Raw genomic sequence first — 25,532 nt, 5'->3', positions numbered from 1 at the left:
AGCCAGTGTTGAACTTTCTTTTGTTGAGATGGAGGCATGTGTACGGTCTTTCCTAGAATGGCATGGAATTGAAATCCTCCTATTCTCAACTCCCCATGGGCCTGGGATGATAGAAGTATTCCATCTCGCATAGCCAGGGGTTGAGGATCATTGCAGGTAACTCTACACTGGTCTGGAACTGATGTCCCAAATACCTAGCTTTACAGGCAAAACCATGTTATATTCCATTTCACATTGAATAGCTTATGTATATACTTAGAGAGTACAATGATAACACATTACGTGTTAAATACATAAAATAGTCAATATAATTAGCAGGTTTATCTCCTAAAACATTCAAGCTAATGTATTTTGGTAACCTCCTGACTCTGTTAGCTGTTTTGGAATATACCATAAACACGAATACACTGACAATGTGAAGAATATTGGAAGTTGATAAAGATAGAGACAAGTTAGAATATGTGTAATAAATATATATTTATCTATTGCTCCTCTGAAGAATATTATCATATATTCAACATGACAATACCACCAAACATTGAAATGACAATAATTTTCCTACAGTGTAGAATTTCCCATTTCATAATCGGCCATCTTCAACTTTTTACATCTTTTTACATTATAAGTATGAATGTTTTCCTGTTTATTGTAATGTTTTGAAATCATTATATGATGGAATTAAAAATTTGTAGAGTCTACTGAAATTATCTCATTTTGTATGGATTTGTGATGCTAAATCATTAATACCATGGTTTCCTGAAAATTATGCTAACAGACTATATCACTAAATTATATTCTAATTACATCTTATTATTGTATTTTTATATAGGGTTCTACTGTTGCTGTTTTATGATATAGAATGTTGTGAAGCTAGACTGAAACTTGCAACCCCACTGCCTCCAATTACACTGTTTTATCACCAGGTTATGGAGGCTGATAAATATAACTCTAACTAATCAGGAGTTTGAGACCTGAGATTTAGTTCATACAGGCTGAGCATGAAATTTTAAGAGTCTCTCCTCTCCAGTTCACTACAGAAAGCTTGCAGTGGAACTGTGGCACAATTGGTAGATCACTACAGTCACCAGAAAGATACTCAGCCTTGTCATATAGCCCCTGAATTCAAGACCTAAAACATAGATATGCACAACACACCCTCATACATATACACACACACACCAACACACATGTACACTCACAGATTCTCTGGCAATGTTGTATCTTAAATTCTTTTCCAGAGATTGGGCAACAGTCCACTCATTTGTAAAGGTTTTTTTCCTGATTATTTTGAAGGAGGAGGATAGTTCATGGGACAAAGAAGTCAAGACTTTAGTGAGGAATTCTTTATAAGTGACTAGCTTATAAAAAAGAACAGGAGCACAGTTTTTATATTTAAAGCTTACATTCCTTCAACTATAGTATTTTTCTATAATAATCATTGAATTATGAGAAGACAATACAGCACCTCTTCCCTCCTCCCCTTCCCCTCTGTCATAAAATATGACAAAAGTATAAAAAATACTCTATCTTAAAAAAATGTACATCTATAAAAAGGTCTGGCAATATGTGTAAGGTTTATTTTTCAATAATTGTATGATTTTCCACCTCTAAGTACTTACTTTTTTTCCAGATGACAGCACACTGGGGATTAAAGGGCAAACAAGATTAGGAAACAAAAAACTAACAAAGTCCTAGGATATAGATGTCAAAAATTGATGCAAGAAGTACATGGTAGGCTGAGAGGGCCCTGAGAGGCAAAATGATTTCTGCAGGATGAGAGGAATAGTGACAAATAAGGCATGGATCTGACCTAGAAAGTGTTCCTTGAGGTTGAGAACATGCTGATTCCCAGACCTAGCTGAGGATGTTGGGATTTGACAATGTTCACATGTGTATAGAGTGATGTAGGAGGGGAGATTTCAGTCTCCACTATGTCTTTGGGATGGTCTTATGTGAGCAAGCAGTTTAGATCATTGGTCTCTGAGAGATGACACTCTCTACCTCACAATGGAATAGAATATGGAACTCTGAGAGCCAGACAACTGTAACTGACAGTTAGCTCAAGCCAGCTCAAGTGGCCTGTAGCTCAGGAACAAGAAAGTTCAAGAGACTCAGGTCTCAGGCGTGAGAGGTGTGAGTGCCTCACTCAATGCTGCAGACATTGGATCAGTGCCAAAACACGAATCCATATTCTCAGGCCTTTTTATAAGATGAAACCAAGGAAATCACAAGGAAACTCATGCCAGGTATAACTATGACAGGAAACCTATTTAATCTCATCCTAGGCCACAGTACAACCTTCTTCTTGTGTGCTTTTATATGTATATACTGAAAAAATATTTACTGTGTACTTTTCAATCCACGCTATTAATCATTTTGAAGTGTACTCCCAATTCTATGTTTCAAAAATCCATTCTTTTTACCACCTCAGTATGACAATGAGTCAGCCCAAACCCTGAATATGCCTTATAATATAGAGAGCTTGGACTCAGGCTTGTTGGAAATGCTGGTAATGAACCTGGTCCCTGCCTACCAGAAAGGTGATCTTTTCTATGTTAGAAACATTCTTCAACACTATAGAGTAGGAGACAATGGAGCAGTTGATGGATATTGTTTAAACAGTGAGTGTTCCTCTTTCAAACAGGGATGAGACATCCTGGCAGATTATTGGAATACTTGGTACCTCTCTGAGACTGTTTCACTGGGGTCTGATCATAGGAGCTTGTCTTGAGACAAAGAAGTTCACTTCCCGGCTAACTCCTTAGAACTGGGCTGCCAGAACATTTCATTTTTCACAGAAACTACTGGAGCCTTAGCAGTTTGCTTGCTGAGAGACTAGGATTAAAGGAATGAGCCAGTGGCACCCAACGTCCACCCTAACCTTCTTGGAGGCCTTTGAAGGAATATAGACAGATGAAAAATGCAACTTGAGCTTGAATTCCGGGCCTGAGAGTTGTCCTGTTCGTAGCACTCTATAATTTGATCCCCAAGTCCAGGTCTGGCCTTTGGCTGGTTCACTGAAGTATCTTTAGAATTTTACAAATTAGACTGTGTTCAAACTGTGATCCTCAGATCTCACACTACTAGTTAGTAAGATTAGAGGCATGAGCCATTGTGCACTTATTTGGACAGATGCATATAAGCATCCTCACAGAATTTACTTGAAATTTTGTAGACATATCTCCACTTTTTGTCGGTCATGTTTACATTACTCTGTGGGACTTAACCAGTCCCAAGTGTGTCCTGTTAGTTCAGAAAAAGGAGAAGCACAGAGTTATTCTCCTTCTCTCCTCCCATTGGTACAGATCCTTCTACCATAACTGGGAGGAAGATGAACAAGATGAAGAAGAAAGTTGACGTTGGGACAAAGAGAAATTCTGTCCTTGAAAAATGGATATCTTTGAGGTTTCTGATTGAAAGTCAACATTCTTCTTTGCACACCAGTTGTGATTTTCATCAGGGAGTTGAGGCTTGGCACTTCAGTGGATAGCAGATTACACATTGTGGATGCCGTTATTGTTTTGGACTCTCATGGATGACAAGGAGGTCTGTGTATAACAAGTCAGATTCAGTGGAGAAACAAATTTCTCCTCCTATCACAGGGAGAATTTTAGAGTATTGTAATTGAGAAATTGTGAGGAGCATCCTGCTTGCAGGAGTCTCTTCCCACCTCCCAACATGCATGTCCTGCCAGAAAAACGCTATAGCCTCAGGATGTGGAGGGTGGGCTCTCATTTTCCTTGTCTGCCCAGAGCATGGTTTGTTCCATCTTTCCTATGTGGATAGGCTTCTACCATGATGATTTCTATGAGCACAAGTACCATGACACCATGAAAGAACTTACACAGTATGTCAAGCTCAACATGCCATCTTCAGACTTGCTCTTATGCTCACATATTCTTCTGGAGCAGCTGGAAGAACTCATGATCCTTGAGACCAAGGAAAAGAAGAAGTCCTTGTTTATATGCCTCAGATCTGGTGAGTATGGATGGAACCTGAGTCTCTAGGTCTGTGCCTGATTGGCCAAGAGCCCTTAGTACGCCCCAGCTTGGCAAAATGTCCTTTTATAGATATTCTTTGCCATGTAATATCTGTTCTCCTTTTAAAACAACTTGGAAGTAATCACTCATTAGAAACATCCTACCTTCTCATCAGTGTTCAGTCCAAACTCAAGTTCTACAGCTTCCCCCATTAGATGCTCATGAAAGTTTAGTCACACCTTAACTTCTACAGTTCTAAGACTCCTGAACCTATTTCCATGCTCAGGTTTGCATCACCGTAGAACAACTCTTGCAGAACTCCAGATAAAGAACCCATCAGTGATGTCATCTATGGTGACTGATAGAGATCGGAAGCCATCACTAATCTCCAGAAAGCATGTGAACATAGAGGGCTTTTTTTTTAACTTGTGGAAAGGCCCAAACAAGTTTTGAGTCTTGTGGACATCTCACTGGTTCTGAACACCACATGTGATGCAAGTACACCTGCACATACAAGCAAGGAAGAAGATGATCCAGAATGTCTCCTATTGATATTCACAATCCACCTAGATCGGCGCCAAACCATTCAAAAAGACTCGTCTTGGTGTGCAGGGTAAATGTGTGCTAATGGAAAATGATCCCAGTCTATGTTCAGCAAAACAAATAAGAGAGGTCCAAACTCTAGATTCAGTTGAGGAAAGAGAGTCTTTCCTCACAGAATACCCAGACCAATCTGTCCTCTTGCAGGCGATCCAATTTCCAATTAAGAAATTAGAATTTGTCCCTCCCTGGACTCAGGAAGAAAATCCTGTCTTTAGTGATGAAATAAATCCCTTTGAGGACTCAGAGGCAGAATTTCTGCCTGAAGGCAACTTAGAGACCAATCTAGATTTAGAGATTCCATTCCCCCTTCCTGGAAAAAAATCTTTATTTTTCTTTTTGTTCTGATTGTTGTAAAGTGTTAATTCTATTTATTTTTCTAACTTTATTAAAATATCAATGCTTTTGATATATTGTAGATTCATGAATCTTAAATACGTTTCTTTTTAAGCCTACAATCTGAAGCATCATGCATATGTGTGCTGTTGGGGGAAAACACAGAATGACAGGGGGCTGTACAAGAGAGCCTACTGTGTATACAGGGAACTGTTAAATGCACAGGGAGCGGCAAAGAAGCCAAGCCATGCCTGGATGGGTTGATAAGGTGGCTAGAAAAGGTCTTGGACAGCAGATAAGATGTCCTAGAAAGCTATTCTGTCAATTGGGACCAATGACACAATACTTATAGTGGTATGTGGGACACTCTTCCAACAGTTAGTTCAAATCTGTATATATTTTCTTTGTGCTTTGGGTAAATATGGAAGAAAAATTTACCTACAATAATATAAAAACCTCCTTATGTTTGATATTTGACAAAATATATAGGAAATATGTATACTGGAAAGTAAAAACTATCATCAATAGAAGAAAGAAGGCTTACATAGATGAACAAACACAAAATCAGGCAGGAAAATAACACAATTAAATCAGATGTATGTAAATACATGTTATATTCTTGATGTTATATATAGTATATTATATAATATATGAAATTGAATATGATTTTTCAAACTACAAAGGCATTTAAATTTTTAGTCTTGAGTAATTATTTCACAAAATATTAGTGTAAAATATTTTGGGGGAAACACAGCTATAATTTGATTATAATTATATGATTATATGAATATATATTTGTGTGTTTCTAGATCTAACACTGATTATAAATAGATGAATAAACATATATATATATATATTTATATATATATCTGTCTAAGAAGTGAGTATAATGAAACTGACTATACTATGTATAAAAATGAAGCTATGAGTTGAGTCCATGAGACTCAGGCCTGTAATCCTAGTGATGTGGGAAGCTGGGTTCTGAGGTTTAGTCTCTCTTACCCCAAAGGCCTTAGATTTTCAGAGGAGGCCTGTGTCCTTCAAAGAGACACATATGCAGTGGGATCACACTCCCCAAACCCAGAGGAAAGTCAGCAGAAATCAGGACAACCTTTTATGACACTCTACTCAGTTTCTGTACCAAGATTGCCATCTGTGGAACATCCATCAGATAGAAAGTAGGCATTTCCTCCAAAAGGGTCTAAAAAGAGCCTTCTGAACTTTAATCTTTGACTATACTGAATTAAACCTTATTTCCCTTCCCAAGCTGCAAACACATAGAAGTATGGCAAGGGCTCAAGAGAGATGGACAAAGACTTACAAATACATAAAATTATATACTCTGTTTCAGTAATTCAATGACAAATCACCAAAGCATGTCTTGGATTTTTCTTTTTTTAAAGGAAATAGAAACATACTCTGAGTGTATCAGGAACTGGATGATAGTTTTGTTGTTGAATTGTTGAATGCACTCCTGGGCAAAGGAGACACATATATGGAAGAAATTATGTGGGGGAGAATGTCCTCACACAGCTTCACAAAATAATGGCTATAATTTCTATGATGTCACAGCCACCTATGCCATAGCAAAAATAGGTGTCAGGCACTCGTTTTGCCCTGAAGTGGACTCAACAACACCAACAGGCACAAAGAATGAAAGGGAATGATTTCTAGCCACCAGACTTCAGCTTGAAGAGCTGTCCTGACCAGAAGTTAGGATAAATCGAGCTGGGGAAGGTTGATCTCCATGTAAGACTCCTGAACACTAAGGATTAGGCACTATTATAGATATTGGAGAAACAGAAGTTAATGTGGATCTCTCCTCAACAATTTCATGCTGAAACGAAAATCAGAAATCATAATGATAATTCCTATAAATCAGAGACATGACATTGGTGATTTTGTAGCAACAACTTCACAGTGAGTATGGGAGGAGACAACGCTGAACAAGAGATAGTTGATATGGGAGCCATCATCCAGGCAATTATCTAGGAGCAGGTACTCCAGGCAATAAGAACAGCAAATACATCCCCCATTGATGGGAATGGACCTGACTTGCTTCAGAAAAGGAAAACAGCATTGACATGCTTGCTTGTGAAGTAAGAATGGAAATGTACAATGAAGAAAAAAGAGGTCCGAAATGAAGATAAGAATAAATTAGATAGATATTGGATACTGCAGATTACAAGAAGAAAAGTTCTGATTTTATTATAAAACTGACATGACCCACTGGAACCAAAGTGCTAAAATAGTAGTCAGACACATCTGATTCACCGAAAGAATACTTCTAAAATGTGATTCTATCTGGGCTCTGGTGGCTTACAATTGGAATCCTACTTACTCAGGAGGCTGATATCTGAGGATGAGTTTTAAGGAAGCCCAAAGAGGAAATTTGGTAAGACATGTCCAATTAAACACCAAAAATATGGATATGAAGCTGTGATTCAACTGGAAGATCACTAGCCTTGAGGAAAAAACTAAGAAACAGCACCCAGGCCTTAGGTCCAAATCCCAGGACGTCAAAAACAAAGAAGCCAACAAATAAAATTTGGTGCTCAGTCATTCATCACTTAGCATTCTAGTTCAATGTATTTGGTATGAGTCTTGGAAATTATATCCTTAGCAAATGCTCTCCCAGGATATTTTGCTTCATTACCAACTTTCAAATCCCTGGCAGCACCAATGTCTCCTCCCAGTTAGCATAGCAGTCAGCCATTGGAAATTTGAAGATATATTTTATTATTCATAAGAATTCTGATCATCTTTCCACATACATCAAATGAGTAGTAGCCCCATTCCACTATTCTGAATGTTTATAATCCTCCTTTGAGTTAATAAGCATTAAAGCTTAAAAATTCTAGAGTGGTTATCAAATTAATTCAATAGTCATCATTCTTCTATATAAACATATGTTTATAAAAGGAGAGATTATTTGAAAGTGTGTACATGATACCTTCTATCTCTAATAATCTCAAGAAATAGTTTTACAGAAACATCCTGATTGTTTTGCCAAAGGAAAAGATAAGAGATTTAAATAAGAGACCTACCTTCTCAGAAGGAAAATGCTATTGGCTTTAGAACAATTTCATTTGTCTAGAACTGTGGAAATCAGTTTCAGAAATGCCAGAGCCTAAGGGTATTATTCAAATCACATTATCATGAGGTACAAGCAGTCTGTCTATATCAACCTTCCAGGAAAAAAAAATCAATGAAGGAAAAGCAATGCTTCTAAAACAAGCAGGTTGGTGATGGTTCATGCTTGTTATCCTAGCTAGTTAGCAGTCTAAGATGAATGGATCCCATGTCAAAGCCTGGCCAGGAAAATCCTTCCTGTCTGCAACCAGCAGACAGGAAACATTAGCTCTGTTCCTGAAGCCCAGATGGACAGCCTCTGACAACAGACATCCAGACACACAATAACATCCCTATTTGAAATATTATCAAATATATTCACATAATATCTTCTGTTTGGGAGATAATTTTTAAAAGATGTATCAAAGACAGTTCAAAATGGCATTTAAAAAAGACAGAGTGAAATTAGAAATATGTACTCACTGACTGAAATGCAAGTAACTGCCAGAATGATGTTAATGGGGCTAGAGGCCCATTTGGTAACTTATCCACTCAACCATCTTTCCTCACATCTTGTCAGCCTGAACAGTGAGACTTTTGAAATTCAAGGAATGTGTGTGAGCCTATAGCTTGTAAAAGTAATAATGAAAAGCTAGGCATTGGAAGCACAGGCCTGTAAAACTAAGTACTCAGAACTCTGAGATATGAGGAACTCAGTTCAAAGCCAACTGATCAAAAAAGATTCTTACCTCCATTTAAACAGTAAATACAGAAAGATGAGCTGTGCTTCAAATGGTAGAGCATATAAAAGCTAAGCAAGAGTACCTAGGTCCTGAATTCAACCCCAGTACTGCCTCTCATACACAAAATAATCATGATTACACCACAGTATATATGTGCATACATGTTGACAAGGGATGTAGATGAATGGGATGATGACATCAATTACCTCACCTTTAGTCTCAATCTTTCTGTACAGCGTAGCCCAGTGTGTGAAAAGCCATAGGTGAAATCTTTCCTCAAAATCAGCAGATACATCCTCATTGCCCTCTGCACATTTATATTATGTATACACACATATAAGGGCTATATTTTCTAACTAATTTTCTTTTTTTATTGTGAAAATGCTGTACAGAGAAATGCATAATCTTACACACATGCTTCAGAATTATGTGCCCTTGTTTAGGTTTCATAGGGAGCACAATATATCCAGCCTCTGGATCATTCTTGTAATCTTAGCGTTCACAAGGATGGGATCTGAGGATCACAGTTTGATGCCAACCCAAGCTAATAAATCCTCAATTTCTTATCTTCAATTAAGTAGAAAAAGCCAGACGTGGAGATGTGGTTCGAGTGGCACAGTGACAGCACTGAGTAAAGCAATCTAAGGAAGAGCTCCAGACCCTCAGTTCAAGCCTGAGTACTGGCCCACTAGTACTTCAAACGCCAACCACCTTCCCCCAACAGGAAACCAAAAATACGTCAAAATATTTTGTAACTTGTGAAGCAAAATCCAATGAGGCAACATAGTTACTAGTTTGTTGTTGGGTTGGGGGGGGGGAACCCCAAATTCAACATGTGTTCAAATAACATAAAGAACAAGCAATCAAGTAAAATTTCCCAGTAAAGAAACTTCCTTAGTATTCACTGGAACCCCTGACAAAGATACATTTTTCTATATTTTTTCAAAATTAGTGTTTTTTTTCAGTAAGGTAATTAGTACAAACCTTTGTTGTAAGTTATAGGAGTTATTGGAAGCTCCAAGTGAAGGTACAACAAAAAGCATACAATATTACAAGTTTCTATGCCTCTGTTGAGACATTAGAAACTTGTTATAGTGTGGCCTCTCGGAAACAGAAGGGGGATGCTCGGCATCACTGGTCATAAAAGAAATGCAAATCAAAACCAAAACCACATTTAGATCCCATTCACCACAGTTAGAATGTCCACTATCAAGAAAACAAATAATAACAAATGCTGGGGTGGATATGCCTAAATGAGAACCCTACCACACTGATGGTTCAACCACTCTGAAGGCAGTATGAAGGTTCCTCAAAAGACTAAACATAGAACTCCCTTAAGATCTAGCAATCCCACTCCTCACAGTTATCCAAATGATCTCAAACTAGGGCACAATAAGCTACCAGAACAACTATGTTCATTGCAGCATTGTTTACCATAGCTAAGATATGGAGCCAACCCAGTTGCCCCTCAATAGATGAATGGATCAAGAAAATATGGTATATTTACAGAATGTAATTTTATGCTTCTATCAGAAAGAGTGGCATAGTCCCTTTTGTAAGAAAATGAAAAGACTTGGGAGAAATCATACTAAGTTAATCAAGCCAGGCCCAAAGAAACATGAGCTCTATGATTTCCCTCACTTGCAATGAGTAGCATTGGCCTATTACTCCTGAAAGTGGATTAGAGTAGCACAGAAGTTATGAATATATACATGACCATACGAAATGATGCTAATTGAAATGAATGCCAATACATAGAAACACAGGTCTTCTTTTGTTTAGTTGTCAAGCTTGATGTTACCAATGTACTGCAGATAGTTCATTCTTCTTACTTTATGTTATTTTTCTTCTCCTAGGGTTTTATCCATGGCAATTCCCATCTGTGATTCTGGTACCCTGAATTCTGTATATTCTGTTAATGAAGCTGGGAAAGTTAAATGGATTTCTTTTTTACTATGGTTGCAACTGTCTTTTACATTTCAAGTACTTAACAAAAAGAATGTAAGCCAATCACGGCCAGTGGTACACACTTGTAACTCTAGCTGTGATCTGAGGAAAGTGGATTATAGCTAGACCAGGTTAGAAAAATCTGTGAAATTTTGATCTCCAATTAACTATTCAAAATCAAGAAGTAAAGGTTGGCTCAAGTCGTACTCGGCTACCCTTGAGTTAAAAAACTATAGTTCAGCTCCCTAGGTTCAAGCTCCATTATTCACACACACACACACACACACACAGTTACCCTTGAAAAAAAAGCTAAAAGTCAACTCCCCGATTTCGAGCCCAAGTATTTACACACACAAACCCAAACACACACACACACACACACACACACACACACACACACACACACACACACACATACACACACAAACACATTTTATCTCAAAAATAGCCAGTGACCAGGAAACAAACAAGATGATATTTTTCTTTGTTTTCTTTCATTTTTGTCATGTTTATTCATTTATCTCTCTTTGAGAACTTAAAGGGGTCATTTTAAAAGAGAGACATGATGAACATGTTCAACAGTGGTATTCAATTGGTACTATATTGAAAATGACTTATGCAACTTGTTTGTGGGGAAAGACGGGAAAATGAAGAGATGAAGGGAAAGGGTAACATTATCCAAAAAAAAATGCACTCAGGGAAGTAGAGCTGTGGCTCAATATGAGTGCTATTCTTCAGCAAAAGATCTCAGAGACAGTGCTCAGGCCCTTGGTTCAAGACTGATTACTGACTGAAACAAAAACAAATACAAAGGAAATGTAGTCATTACCACACGTATGTAACTATCTCCTCTACAGCAAAATAATGACAAGAAGAAGGAGAAGAAGAAGAAGTAGGAGGAGGAGGAGGAGGAGGAAGAGGAGGAGGAGGAGGAGGAGGAGGAGGAGGAGGAGGAGGAAGAGGAGGAGGAGGAGGAGGAGGAGGAGGAGGAAGAGGAGGAGGAGGAAGAGGAGGAGGAGGAAGAGGAGGAGGAGGAGAAGGAGGAGGTGGAAGTTAATAAAACCAAACCAGTGAGAGAGAAAAATTGAGAGAGCAAGGGAAGGGGTGATATTTCAAAAAAGAAATATATCCATACCTGACTTATATGACTATAAACTCTGTGTAGCACATATTTGTAATTATAATACAAAGAAAAAAACAGAAATATAGTTCTGGAGGCATAACTCAAATGGAAGATCTGACTAATAAGTATGTGATACCAAGTTCAAAACCCATTATCAATTTCCCCTTCAAAAATGGCTCTTCTCATCATGTGTGCTTTCCCTAGCTTATGAAAAGGGGTGCAAACAGTTAAAGAGAGAGCAAAATAAGCTATCTGACACAGAACTGTGCTTTTAAAGAGCAGTACTTGCTAGAACACGTGTTGACTAGAACAGACGATGACTCCATGTTTTCTGAAATAAATAGACCTAGTCGAACTTGAATACAGGCTCCACTGTATACGAGATAAGGACTCAAAATTAACTAAACTCTCTGGGGCTCAAAGTCTTCACAGTTAAAGTGAGAATAACAATACAAATCTCACATTATGAGATCTGGATGTCATCAAACCTGGAGTGGGTTTTATCTTAGGTGTGTGTGAAACACTCAAAAGCTGCTGGAAGGAGTATAAACTGGCCTGATGTTTACTATATTACTTAATAGTAAAACAGCAACTATACAGACTCATGGCTGTTTTCTCATGCTGAGAAAAGAGGATCAAGGTTCTAAGCCAGAACAGGAAAATGGATCAGACTCATCTCCATTGACCTCTAAAAAAGCTTGAGGTGGAGTTTGGTTCAAGTTGTTGAAAGCAAAAATCTCAGGAACAGTGTCCAGGCCCTGAGTTCAAACCCTAGGACCAGCACAAGCACACACGCACACACCACACACACACACACACACACACACCACAAAAACACATACACAAACACACACAATTTTGTATGTTCCTATCACCCCACTTAACAATACTTTCCCACTTCCAAGCTCACAAGTTGTTGTTGTTTTGTTTTGTTTTCAAAGGGACTTGCTGTGTAGCTCAGGTTGCTCTTAAGCTTACAATCCTCCTGGGTGCTGTGATTACAGGCATGTCTACCATAATTGGCTTCACTCAGTAACTCTATAATATTTTTTGCAAGAAATTCATTCATACTCATGAAGATAGGTGGCTTAAAGCTGTTCATATTAATATTCTAATGTACAAAATGTAAATAATATAGCTGGACATGGTACTATACTACCACATGGTAATGCCAGACAGAAGTAGGAGTTGTGGAAAGCCAGATTTACACTGCAGAATCTTGTCTCCAAGGAAAGAAATTCTGTAAATATAAATCTACTCTGAGACATACAATATGTTAAATTTATATAATGGAAAAAATAGATTATTTTAATGGAAATAAAATCTTGGCAGAAAATTCAAAAACATATATATGTATATATATTTAAATTTGGAGAAATAAAATTTCAATTGGTATTATCTGTATTTTTCAGTCTCTCACCTACCGATTTATTGACACATTGATTTCTGTTTAGTCTTCACAAAACACTGTTCTCTCACATAAGTACAAAAAAACTGCAAAACAAAATGTACAAAAAGTGCATTATCATAAATGCAAATGTAGTTTATTCCCTACCATAATAATTTGGAGAAAACATGCATTAAGTTAATGGCATTGAATACTGCTCAAGAAGGGGAGTCAAAGAGAATGTAGAATATGTGTTTGTGTGTGTGTGTTTGTTCCATGAGTAAATAATGGAGTCAGAAGTAGACCTAATATTCCTGTTTAGTCCTTTTGCTCAAAGCTGACACTCTACAATGAGAGGTACATCTCCACTTCTGGATTTTGGTTTCTCAATTGGAGAAATATCTCAGATTTTTCTGCATAGGCTGCTTTAAACCAGGATCCTCTGATTTTTACCTCTAAAGTAGCCAGGTTTTAAAATATGAGCCATAGGTGGACAGCAACTACATTAATATTTTTTGCATGTTTGAATGAATTTTAGAGTAAGACATATATGTTACTTTTGAGAATGTAGGAAAATAGTAATTAATATTTAAGAGATCATAAAACATACAAACCTGAACATAGAATTTAGCTGAGAATAGAATGGAATAAATCAAAATTACCTATGATAGTTTTCAGTCTGTGCACAGAAATGATTGCATCGTTGGAGCCCAAGGCCATCAGATAGCTGAGCCCCAGCTGGCTGCTATGCTCATGAGTCCAGCTAGAGATATTCACAAGAATGTGATGTTATTGGATGGCAGGGATCAGCTTCAAGTTCAGAGATCAATACCTACTGATCTCAAACCCTGATATTTTGAAATACATTGTACTTCCATTATCCCAGCTTTTCCTGAATTCCTAGAACCTAAAAAAAGTTTCAGCTTTACTTAGTATTTAACATTTCTTTTTTTCTCTCTCTTTTTGTCGGTCGTGGGGCTTGCACTCTGGGCCAGGGCATGATCCCTGAGTTCTTTAGCTCACAGCACCACTTTTGTGTTTTATGGTGGTTAATTTGAGATAAAAGTCCGATGAAATTTCCTGCCTGGGCTACCTTTGAACTGCGATCCTCAAAAACAGCTTCCTGAGTACCTTGGATAATAGACACAAGCCACTAGTTTAACCCATTTCTTACTCTATCCTCAAACCCGGTTAACCAGAAACCTAATCCAAATCACATTCTGATTTAACACCAAATGGCTAATGTAAGGAAAATTGTCTAGATTCTATTCAATCGTACATTTTTTTTTGGCTTCTACTTCTTATTGGAAAACTAAAATTTACCTTAAAGCTTATCCTTCCCTAAACCTAACCGGAACAAAAATGTACCTCACACTTTAAACCAAATTTTATCTGAATGTTTAAAGTAATACAGACTGGTTTCATTCATTCTTGCCATTCATTCCTCTTAAAATATGTGGCAGTTTTACACAATGTCTTACATGTTTTTCTCATCCTAATCCGCTCTAACTGGCACACCTTGCCTAATCCTAAGCATACATATAACCGAATCATCATGTTAATAACAAGCCACTTTTTCATATTTATCCCAACTCTTGCTCAGCGTAGAGGTCTAAATTTTACTTGCATTTTGAACATAAATTTTAAGTGTTTTTCTATTTCTTGTCAGGTTTTATTGTTCATTATTTTTTAAAAATTTTATTTTGTTGAAAAGATGCTTTAAAGAGGGATTAGTTACATGTGTAAGGTAAGGAGTACGTTTCTTGTTGAGCATTGTTACCCACTTCTTTCTTGTTCTCCCACTATTCCATCCCTCCCCACTTCCCTTACCCCACCCTCCCCTGGTGTAAACTTTATTTTCAACGTAGTGTCATGTGAGTATCATTGTTGCAATGGGTCATCCTGTGATGAACCTAAATTTTCTATTTCTCTAATCCTAATTCTAATTCTGTTTGGGATCCTAACCATAACCATAATAATAATGATAGCTCAATTCAAAAGTTAACAAAAAATATTTGGGTTTTTATTCATCCTACTAATTCAAAGTATATCTTGAATTAACTTGCAGTTTAGCTTAAATCTTCCAAATTAGTTTATATGCGCATATATAAAGTTGTAATTTTATGTGAAAAACAGAATACCTTTGGAGGAAGGAGTAATGAGAAGGATATAGAGGGAGTATAATCAAATACGTTAAATATATTATGGAATTGGCACTTCTGACAATTAATATCTATTAACACAATAAGTAAAAATTAATAAAGAACACACTGCCTTCTAATGTTCTTTAAGAGAGCCATGATGTGTCTTCTGAAAAAAAAAAAAAAAACAACAAACTCGTGTTAGATAAATTTGTCCATGCATAATTTATATTGTTTGCCAATTAGTTAACTTAATGAATAAAAATTTATCGAATAAAATTCCTTGACAAAAAATATAAAACACTTACTTAGCAATTGTTTGAGAAAAAGTTTTTGTCATGAGTTTTAAGAAACGGAATTGCTATTTCCCTACAAAGCAATGAATTAAGTTTACTAATCTAGTATTTGTAGTAAGTTTAGAGAACATAATTGGCATGAAAAACAACTAACTATAAATCTTGTTTCTTGAATGAGTGATATTTTAAACATTGTCTTTATTGAAATAAATACTTAGGTTTACATTTCAAAATAAGTGCAATTTTATCTCTTTTCAGAATAAGTACTTACCCTGCAATTAAATGTACTAGCATATTCAGGTATTTAAAAGCTAAATTTTCTATGTTTGTTATGTAGCTCTACATATTCAGAATGACATGATTTTTTTATTCATAAATGTCTAACCTCAGATTTTTGCTTCATCAATATAAATTTTCTCATGAGGTTGTAGTGAGGGCTACAGTAACCAGAATGATCTAAACCATTTCCTGAATTCTAAATTTTAAATAAAATCATTTTTAAGCTTTGATAATATCATTTATGGTCTCTTCAGAGAAATTAAGCTAAAACAAATGATACTTTTTAAACATTTCACTCACATTGTAAAGAATATTAACATAGGTCAAAAAGAGACTAATTATTTCAGACTCATCATATTTAGTGATCTTAGTGTGAAGAATGTAGAGAGTAGAAGGTCCTTATACTCAATAAATAGTATTGGCTAAATTAAATCATATATCTGGATTTCTTATTTGGAGGTTAATCACATAGAGACAGGAAAATAATAAAAAAATTTACTTTGGTTTCAACAGAAAAAGATATTTGTGCATGTACCACAGTTACTTTATTAGTTTGTAGTTGAACACTGGACTTCGATTTATATCTTGGCTGTTGTTGTGAATAATGTGAATAACAATGAACTACAGATATATTTATGAGTTACCCAGAGAGAAATATTCACATGATTGGTGGGTCAGATGATATTTCAACTTAGGATTTCTTTTTTTTTTTTTTTTTTTGGGGTCCGGTAGTGGGGCCTGAACTCTAGGCCTGGGCGCTTTCCCTCAGCTCTTCAGCCCAAGGCTAGCGCTCTACCACTTGAGCCACAGCGCCACTTCCAGCTTTTTCCTTTTTGCTTATGTGGTGCTGAGGAATCGAACCCAGGGCCTCAAGCATGCAAGGCAAGCGCTCTACCACTAAGCTACCTTCCCAGCCCAGGATTTCTTTAGAAAACTGCATACTACTTTCTAAAATGAGAACACTAACCTGTATTTTGACTAAGAGTATAGAAAATTTCCTTTTCTCCACAGTGTCGCCAGCCAACATTATTACCTTTTGAGTTTTTTTAAAGGGTAGGTTTTTACTGTGTGCAGTACCCAAGACTGGCCTTAGACTCAAATCCTTTTACTCCAACCTCCAATCACTTGGAATTACCAGCCTTTACCACCACACCTGGGTCCTTGGATATTTTTAATAAGAGTTATAATAGTTACAAAGTAGTATTATAGTAATTTTGAATTGCATTTCTCTAATGACTTCTGCTCACAAAGCATTCAGCCAACATAGACGTTTTATTAAATACAAATTTGTAAATCCACAGGAGATTTTCAGGGCTTTTTGGAAAACATGTCTATTCAGAATTTTTGTCCATTTTTAATCAAGTTTCTTGTTAATCTCATCTTTAATCTCTCTATAGCAAATCAATAATTAATTCAAGGTAGTAGAAAGGAAAAAATTAAGCAGCTCTTAACATTTAAAATTTTTTTAATAACATTGTATTGCTTAAATCATTTTCTGTTGAGGCTTGAGACTATATAACTCAATTTAGTTAGACCTTTTACAGGACTATATATAATTTATTTATTTTACTTTGTTCTTTCCAAAGGCTGCATGACTAATTTCACTTGGTTTCTTTCAGTTTCATGTAGTTCAGATTTCAAACTGAAGAATAAATGGAAGGAAGCAAACAAAAAATATATTTCCCCTCATCTGATGATGCCTCTACAAGAATGAGGAAAGTGTTGATGCCTCTAAGGACCTATGATAGAATATCAAAAAGACAATTTATTCTTCCAGGTCTTCCTTATCTTTGCGATGTAACTTAAATGATGTAAAATACAATATACTGCTCAGATACTTTTATGTTCTATCAGATTTGCACATTTTCATATGGATTTCACCTCTGTCTACAACATTTCTTCATCGTTCTGTCCCTGATACTTTTACACTATCACGACATAAGATAACCAGTTTGATTTACAGCATGAGAAGTTATCCACCTGGCTTCCTTGGAAGCAGAGCATGGTCAATAGATATTACTTCTGGTTGCTCACACTACATGTAATGGTTTTTGTATTACTTATCATATTCTATTTGGTATTTAAAAAAGAATGCTGGCTAAACTCAAACTTATTCATAGGTTTATGTTAAGTGTTTCACAAGTCTTATTCTCTTAATTCTTAAGATAACATTCGCTATAATGCTAATGTTATTACCATTGTAGTGTTGGGAAAAATTGTAGTTAAAGACACTAAGTGCATGGCCCAAAGACACACACAGTGAGGAAGTAAATGAGTCAAAGTTTCCAAAAGTCTTTCAGCAATACCAAAAAGGTGGGTAAAATCTCTCTATTCTCTTACACTCTCAATTCAATATTCATTTTGTCCAAGAAATAATAGCATAGCAAATATTGCCCTTGGTGATTGTTTTCTATCACATTTTGTCTTCAACACAGAATGTGTTGGTGACATTGGGTTATCATACACAGAGCTGAGCTTACAAATTGAGGTCCGAAGACAGCCAAATTTCTTCTGTCACACAGTTCCAGTTTCATTTTTAAAAAGTACTAAAACTTTTAAATATCATCACTTACTATCTCTTAACAATCCCCAAACTGACATATACTCCCTTCAAAAGGCTTTCAAATTAGGAGATGATAAAACAGGCCCCCATGAAGTAAATTTTCTTTTATTTTTTAAAATTGTTCTAAAAGCCTTGTGCTGGCTGGTCACACCTATAATCCTATCTACTCTGAATATTTGCTCTGGAGTCTGATTTCTGTGGATAACACTTGGGAGCCAATCAGGGCCAAAAAAAAAACTTCATGAAATTATTTTTCAAAATGTTTAATGAACTAGCAAAGAGCCAGGAATTGAGATGTAGCTTATATAGTAGCTCACCAATCTAGATAGGAAAGGCCTAGCAAGACCTTGAAGCCCTGATTTTAAACTCTGAGCACGCCAATATACATGCATGGCATGTGTTCACATGCACGCGCGTGTTTCCTTGAGCGCTGCCTTTCTCACACACACACACATTTATTCAAATTACCGTCATATCAGTGTTCTACATTAATTTCATTGTTAACGATATTATATGGGTAAAATACAGGAAATAAACTCTTTCATCTCAGAACATTTTTATATGTTTTTTATTGTAATAATACTATGCACAGGGGTCACATTTACAAGAACAAGGAAACTAGTACATTTCCTAACAAGCATTGTTACCTCCTCCTTTATATTTCCCATACCATCTCTCCCTCCCACCTCCACAAGTACACTCCCCTCCCCCTTCCTTCCTCCGCCTAAATTGTAAAGTTCATTTTTCAACATAGTGTCTTGTGCATCTCATTGTTACAATGGGTCAACATGTATCCCTATTTGAGCATTTTTTCCCTTCCCCTCCTCAAATTAGAGAAGCATACATACAAGATGTAAGTGCACCAACTCCAATACAGAGAAAACAGGGGTTATATAGTAGGGAGAAACATACAAAAAAACAAAAAATTGACATCACACGTTATAAGTACCTGAGAAACAATAGCAAGAAACAAAAAACCACTTGTGTCCCTATTTTGGGGTTCAATTTCTTTAACATCATTTTATCTGGTTATATGCACATATCTTTTGAACTTTTCTGCTTATCCCAGACATACATTTGTTATTGAAAATAAGGGAAATCATGGGACCTATGTTTCTTTGGACTTGGCTTACTTCAGTCAATAAATTTTTTTCCAAGTCTTTCCATTTCCTAACAAATTGGGCGATGTCATTCTTTCTGATGGAGGCATAGAATTCCATTGTGTAAATATACCGTATTTTCTTGATCCATTCATCTAATGGGGGCATTTGGTTTGGATTCATATCTTAGCTATCATAAATAATGTTGCAATCAACATAGTTGTGCTGGTAGTTTTAGTATGGTCTTGTTTATGATCATTTGGGTAAATCCCCAAAAGTGGGATTACTGTGTCATACGGGAGTTTTATGTAGAATCTTTTGAGGAACCTCCATTCTGCTTTCCAAAGTATTTGAACAAGTTTACACTCCCACCAAGAATGAAGTACGATTCCCTTGTGACCACACACCTTTCAGCATCTGTTGTAAAAATATGGAATGCTACACAAATTTTCATGACATACTTGCACAGGGGGCATGCTAATCTTCTCTGTATTATTCCAATGTTAGTGTATGTGATTCTAAATTGAGCACAGAACATTTTTTTATATAAAGTATAATTTTTATTGATTTTATTAAACTAGACAATTCAACAAAATTAAGTTCAAAAGAATTGTTGTGAAATTTTAGAATCATATATTTCTTACATAAGCACACATTTAGGAATAAAATCAAGATAGACATGCCAAAAACAAAATAATTCCAGATATTTGTAGTTCAAGAGATGTGTAGGAGGAGGAATTCAATTATTCTATACAAGGCACCTGTCAAAATGAACATTGCAGCAAGTGTTTAGGTTTGTTAAAAGTTTTAAGGTTTTAAATATGCTTAATTTTGGAATTTTGCTTATATATGCCCAAAATAGGACCGTTTGGCAGGTATAAAACTTTTCTATAAAGTATTTAAGATTTATGGTAACAGACATTAAGTACTAAGTATGTACATTTCAGAGTTTATGGAAACCTTATTAATGAGAAGTTGCAAAGTCTTTGTGTAAAGAAGCAGAGTGAAGAGTTAAGACTTTAACTATACAGTTTCTGTTAAAACTTTAGGGATTCCTTACTTTATTTGATAGCAAGGAATAAATGATGATATAAGCCATAATGTACGCATGTATGTTACTATTCACACACATACATATACACACGTATACATGCACACATGGAGAAAGACACATAATTACAGCCAACACAAGTTTCACCAGTTGTTGAATATGCCTTAAACTGAATACTAGAAACAATACATGTTGAAGATGTATTTGTCTCTAAGAGTTCATTTACCACTCATCTGATCTCTTAAAACTGGTAGTTTTAGAGAGATTTGACTTACAAAATGCAGTACAAGTGATAACAAGTCACTTGGAAACCTCAGTAAGTATGTCATATGGTGTCTCCCTGCTCCTCAAGGATTGCTTACTCTTGTAGACACTTTCAACCACCAATTTAGCAGGAGAATACCCTGGTAAAGAGTAAAGTTATAAGGTTTTAAATGGCATCCTTACTTGAGCTCTTTTTCCAACAACCAGCATGAATTTGTAGGCAGATGAGTGAGTCCTCAAAAAATTGGACTCTACATATATATTTAACTGACCCATGTGAAAATTCCTATGTGAGAAATGCTGACTGAGGTCTTGCTGATTTCCTGGCCAAGAAAATAAGAAAAAAAGAAAGTATTTTTAATGTTTTAAAGTTTGAGAATAATTTGTAACCTGTCAATAAATGTGTAGAACACAATTATACCAACTGACAAAAAAAAATGATGGCATTTCATTTATGTGCTCTTGGATTTGGCCAGTGATTTTAGAGGTGTCTACACAAGTAGAATCAGCATAAATCAAGCCAGCATTTTTTCATTTATGATATAAGGAAAGGTTACTGGTTGACCCATTGTAACAATGAAATATACAAGACACATTACCAGAGGATGGGTGAATGGGGGATGTGGGGAGGTGTGAAGGGAAGGGATGGTAGGGGAAAAACAAAGGGGAGGGTAACAATGCTCAATAAGAAATGTACTCATTACCTTACTTATGTAACTGTAACCCCTCTGTACAGTATTTATAATAAAAATATATATTAAAACATACAAGGAAAACTTCTGTACTTATATGAAGTTGTATTTGTCACTCAATATAAGTAAGGTATTGGTTTTAGGACCACAGGCTTATTACTTTGGATACTCTAAATCTCTACATGAACACAGTATATTATTTACATTAGAATCTGCCCACCAGCTAGTGCAGTATAATTGCTGTGAGAATTTTTATTACATTCTATATTTGTAATGAAAACTAAAAGTATATGTATGCACAATCAACAGATACAAATTTTTTCAGATAAATTTTGTATGCAGTTTGAGGATGGAATTGGAGAGCAATTTCGAAAAACACAAATTTCATCAAAAAGACCAGTTTGCAAATTGTAACAAGGAGCTAATCCAGTGTCATTGAATAGTATGGAACTACAAGGAGAAGTACTTGAATTGAGACAATATCAGAAAGTGTAACAACCCAAGGACTTTTCAAAATGCAGCTGCTATACTTCTCATGTAGAGCTTTCATAACAGTTTGTGAAGCACAAATCAGAACCTCACTGAAATGTAGATGGTTTTCTCTCAACTTTCTGTCATGATAAGTCATTATCAATCAACATATAGCTAATTTTGAATAATCCTCTAATAAAATGTTGATGGAGTGTTTATATGCAGAAAACCTCGGAAGGCTAACTTTTTCCAATTAGGACAGTCTGTATTTTATGATCCAGCCGAGAGAAAACTAGGTAAGCATCCATTTACAACCTTCTGAATAATTCTGATTCTGCCCACATCACTTATCTATCCATACCTGTGCCCGAGTGAAATGATTTTAAAATAATTTATCATTTAAAATTTCAATTTATGCTTCAGGGAAGATATCGAAGGAGAAGCTGGAAGCTAAACAAGCTCTCACATAGAAAACAGCTTTAGTGCTCCAGTGAAAAGTCCTAAGCTGGAGAATCACACTCAGTGTGCCAGCAAAGTACAGAGAGTTAGGCCAGAGAGGGAAAAACCAGGCAAGGAGACAAATCTGAGCACTTGCCAGCAGCTGTGGTTGCAGCTGTGGCGGGGGCGGTTGCGGCTGTAGGCGCCATACCTGCAACACAGAGAGTCTACGACAAAGGAGCCAGATGCAGCAGGTGAGAGGATTCTACTCAACACCAGCAAGAACTGACAAGGAGCAGACATCTTCATCCTTCAGATCGCAGACCAGAGATCACCCAGGAACCAGACTCCAGTGTGAGTAGAAGCATGATTTCCTCACTCCTTCTCAGGGAGCAGAGAAGGGAAGGCCACCCCTCCCTGCCCACTACCAGAGATCTCCATCTCTGATACTGGCAAAGGCCTCGCTGAGCAGCTAGCTCCAACTCAGTCTTTGGATGAAAACAAAAAGTAATTTAGCAGGTCACAGGAACCTAACCTGACCTGCCAGGCTCAGCTCTATGCAGGGAAAATTCACCCAGCCCTTGCCTGCGCCAGCCCCAGGAGTGGCTTTCTTCACTGGGTAAACAGAGCAAGGGGCTGCCTCTCCCTTCAGCAGCCTAGACAATCAATTGAAATTCAGTAACAATAAACCCTGAGAATGGCTCCTGGCTGGGCTCTGTGACTGCTTCAGAAGCTAGCCCCTCAGGGAAAAGCTACTGTTTGCTGAAAGGCCTCAACTCTACCAAGAACCTAGCCCCATTACAGCATCTCTAAACTAGAAGAAACAGCCATCACCCTGTTTTGTGATACTCAAAGCAGATCTCCCTCCCATTGAACTAACCTGGGAAGAGGATGACAAAATCCTGGGTAAATCAAAGCATTTTTCTGCCTCCTCAAACAAACTGACTTAAGAAAACAACCAAGCTACAGGAAAATCAAACACCACAAGCAGACCAGAGACTCCAACAAGAGACTGGTTATGGACACAAGGGAGATGCAGGACCTTCCCATCTCACCCCCAAAAAGCAAATAACTCTTTTTTGTTACCTTTTATTAAAATTTTTTTAACATTTTTAATTTTTAACTTTAAAAAATTGTTTTCTATTAACTTTTTTTTCTTCCTCTTGTAATTTTTATTTTAGGGGTATATGTTTGTGTGTGTGCTTTTTTTCCATTTTTGTTTAGCTCTACTGATCTTTTAATCCTTTTTTCTTTTCTGTCTCATTCTTTTCACTTTTTCTTCTCTTCCTTTCTTCTTTGCATGATTTAATCGCTTTTCTGCTCATTATCAGATATACCTGTAGTCGATTATTAGACCTTATCCCCCATTGTATACACACTTAATCCAGAAATTTATTACTGAATTCAAAACCTCTTAGACTTAAATTCCTTAATAGCCGTACTACCTCTATATACCTATATAAAATTTTAAGCATTTTAATTTTTCACGTCTTCTTTCTATCCCTTCCGTTCTCTTATCCTATTCCAGTCCTTCCCTGAATATTACGTTTTTAATTTGCATAATTTAAGTGTTTTCATTTTTTAATTTTTAATTTTTGTTTTACAATTTTTTCTTGTCTTTTTTTCTCTTTCTTTTTTCCCCAGTCTCTACTATCATTCTATCCAACCTATTTTCTGCTTTGACATTAGGAGTAAGTTAGCTCTCCCTCTACCTTTCCACATCCTTTTATTCTTATTTATACCCACATCTCTCGCTAAAACTAATAACTTCTGGTTTGCCAAATTCTTCTTTGTGGTTCATAGACTATTAATACATAGTAGTTTGATGTTGAAAAATATATCTGTTGAACTAGATTTTATCTCAGGCTTTTGACTATGCAAATATAGACTGTGTTGATGCTTGACTTAAGGTAGTTTTCTAGCACAAACTGGTGTTACTTTCATCCCAAATGGGCAGAATAAGCTGGAAAAACCACAAGAAAAATGGCACGTCCGGGTATCTCAACTCCAACTCATGATAATCAGTGGAGAGAACAGATAATGAATAATCCAGAGGAGAGCTCCCCCAAAGCACTATAAACACTAATGGTAAACATGGTAAAAAGATTGAAAACATGCAAAGGACTCTGTGTGAGCATGAGAGGGAGAGAGATCAAAACAGGAAGCTCAAGACGTGAGGAAGCTACTCAAAGATAGATAAAGGAATTGCATGTGCAACTTGAGAACACTCAAAGAGAAATAAAGGAATTGTGTGAGCAAGCTGTGATCAGTCAAAGAGAACTACAGGAATTGCATGAACGTGAGGAAGCTAATCAAAGAGTAATACAAGAATTGAGAGAGCTGGATGAAAATACACAAAGATCACTAGAGGCATTCATGGAATCCGTAAACAGAGAGCTGAAAGAAGTCAGGGAGTCCACAAAGGGAATGCTGAATGGATCCCAACAGAAGGAATGGAAGTCCAAGGAAACCATAACCAATCAACTAAGTGATTTGAGAATAAACACTGAACATCAAATTAAGGAAGTAAAGAATTTCATACAAGATCTAAAACAAAGATCAAACAAAGAATTTGAAGCCATAAAAGCCGACCAACTACAAGTAAAAGAAAAAAAAAGTAGAAAATCTGGATAGTAGAATAGACCACGCAGAATATTGAATCCTGAGGATAGAAGACAGCGTAGATTTTATAGATAAAGAACATACAACCATCCAAGACAAATCTAAGAAATATGATAGATCTATTCAGCATTCAACCTTTGAGCCACCAGTGCCTACCCATGTTGCATATTTTGTGTAATTCAATTTTCAGCATTGTATAGATGCTCCTACGACAATATAAAAACAAAAAAAACTTAACCTACTTTTCACTGTATTTGATGTTGTTATAATTTGTGGAGGGGAAGGAAAAAACTAAGTTGTTTAAATAGGGATACAACGATGAGATGTACAAAATATTATGTAGAAAAATGAAATTTACAACTTTGGCTCAAGATGGGAGAGAGGGTCTGGAAGGGGAGATGGAAAGGGATGATAAAGAGATAGAAAG

General features: G+C 36.4%; 1 non-coding gene across 1 annotated transcript; it reads right to left on the bottom strand.

Annotated features, from left to right (window-relative positions):
- Window positions 1-19,991: 19,991 nt before the first annotated feature.
- On the bottom strand, window positions 19,992-20,098 carry LOC122121093. Its single transcript, XR_006149881.1, has one exon. It is a non-coding gene; the product is annotated as a U6 spliceosomal RNA (small nuclear RNA).
- Between the last annotated feature and the right edge of the window lie 5,434 nt (window positions 20,099-25,532).

This window comes from Dipodomys spectabilis, unplaced genomic scaffold (genome assembly GCF_019054845.1).
Source record: "Dipodomys spectabilis isolate Male_0828 unplaced genomic scaffold, ASM1905484v1 ptg000183l, whole genome shotgun sequence".
Taxonomy (NCBI): Eukaryota; Metazoa; Chordata; class Mammalia; order Rodentia; family Heteromyidae; genus Dipodomys; species Dipodomys spectabilis.
This window is presented reverse-complemented; position numbering and strand designations above follow the sequence as displayed.